Raw genomic sequence first — 1,596 nt, forward strand, 5'->3', positions numbered from 1 at the left:
AGAGTTATTTCCCACAGTTAAATGCAAATCAATTTTTATATTTTATATAATGTCAATTTCTGGATTTTCTTTTTGATATGCTTACTCTCACTGTTACAATAAACCTACCATTAACATTATAAACTGTTCTATTATTTGTAAGTGGGTAAACTTACAAAATCTGCAGGGGATCAAATACTTATTTCCTCCACTGTATAAATAATAGGGATCAATCGAATGCACAGTTAACAGTAGGGCTCTTAAATACCTACACACTTTAAGCTAAGTCAGGGTTTTAATGCAGGATGCTTGCTTGCTGCATGTCTATTTATATCTTATTGAATATAATACCTGTATGTTCACATTCCTCTGATGAGGCTGGTTATGACTCAAGAGGCGAAGCTGCAGACAGGTGAGGGCGTTAAAGTGAGAGAATGAAGTCAGACTGCCAGATGCCATTTTACACTTCGACAGAGAGGAGGAGGACAACAGGGTGAGTGTTAACGCCAGGCTCTGCTGGGATTTTAACACATACATTATTAACTCTGTTAAACTGATTTCAGAATCTAACTTCTTGACTCAAAATCTGCATCCTAGAGTCCAATGAGACTTCTGCAAATGTTGTAATGTTTTTTCCATTTCCTGGTTTCTGACTAATCAGATACACAACATGTAACCGCCCGCTCAGTCAACATGGAGAGCGGCCTGTCTGAAGTCTGACTGATTGTTGTATTGTAACCCACTTTATTATTATGATGGTTTTGATTGAAAGTGTGTTATTATTATCTCCAGTGTTACTGTCTGATCTCTCAGACTGGAGAAGATGAGTGGTTTGAAAGGTGAGGAAGAGGACATATCTTCAGTCTCCAGCTGTCTGTCTCTGAAGAGTGACCAGTCTAAAGGCTGTCCTCCATACTTCAGTAATGAACCCGGACCCTCGGACACAGGGTAAGAGTCTGTTTCTACTGTAAGCTGACCTGAAGAGGATTCAGTTTTTATGTAACGGCAGAAACCCAAAAGCACGACTCAAAAACTCAAAAATGTTTAATCCGGTGACCAGACAGAAGTCAAGAGCTGCTCTTTAAATGAATGAATGAATGATGTGTCAAACATTTGTTGTTTCCAGAGACAGAGAGCAGAGTCTCCATTCTCCAGCTGTCTGTCTCTGAAGAGTGACCGGTCTAAAGTGTTATCTATAAACTCCTATTATACTATTTTTAGGCTTATATTATAGTTCTCAGATATATAACAAACATGTCTATGAAGTGTTTTGCTCAAAATACCAAACAGGTCACCCATTCTAGCCTCATTCCCCTCTATTTCAGCCTGTTACTAAAGTGCTGATTCTGGGTCAGTAGCTTCAAAAATTCACACTTCAACATAAGGGATGTTATGAGATTAAGCAATAAGGTTGAGGGAATATGTAACAAACAAAATACTGTGGTCACTACTGAAACACTGGATGTTTTGTAAAAAATGTAGTATATTGATTTATCAACTAAAATGATATGATACTGATTGGTTTAATGTATGTTCAATTTCAAAATCATCAACTCTGGAATCAATATGATCAGTATTATGCATTTGACAAAGAAAGTTTGCATTATGATTTTTATG

The 1,596-nt window shown here is 37.1% G+C and overlaps 1 long non-coding RNA gene across 1 annotated transcript; it reads left to right on the forward strand.

Annotated features, from left to right (window-relative positions):
* Positions 1–333: 333 nt before the first annotated feature.
* LOC104953425 (uncharacterized) lies at positions 334–1,180 on the forward strand. The gene is made up of 3 exons (XR_799219.1): positions 334–472; positions 772–927; positions 1,108–1,180. It is a non-coding gene; the product is annotated as an uncharacterized lncRNA (long non-coding RNA).
* Positions 1,181–1,596: the final 416 nt, after the last annotated feature.

This window comes from Notothenia coriiceps, unplaced genomic scaffold (assembly GCF_000735185.1).
Source record: "Notothenia coriiceps isolate Sejong01 unplaced genomic scaffold, NC01 NC01_scaffold00021707, whole genome shotgun sequence".
Taxonomy (NCBI): Eukaryota; Metazoa; Chordata; class Actinopteri; order Perciformes; family Nototheniidae; genus Notothenia; species Notothenia coriiceps.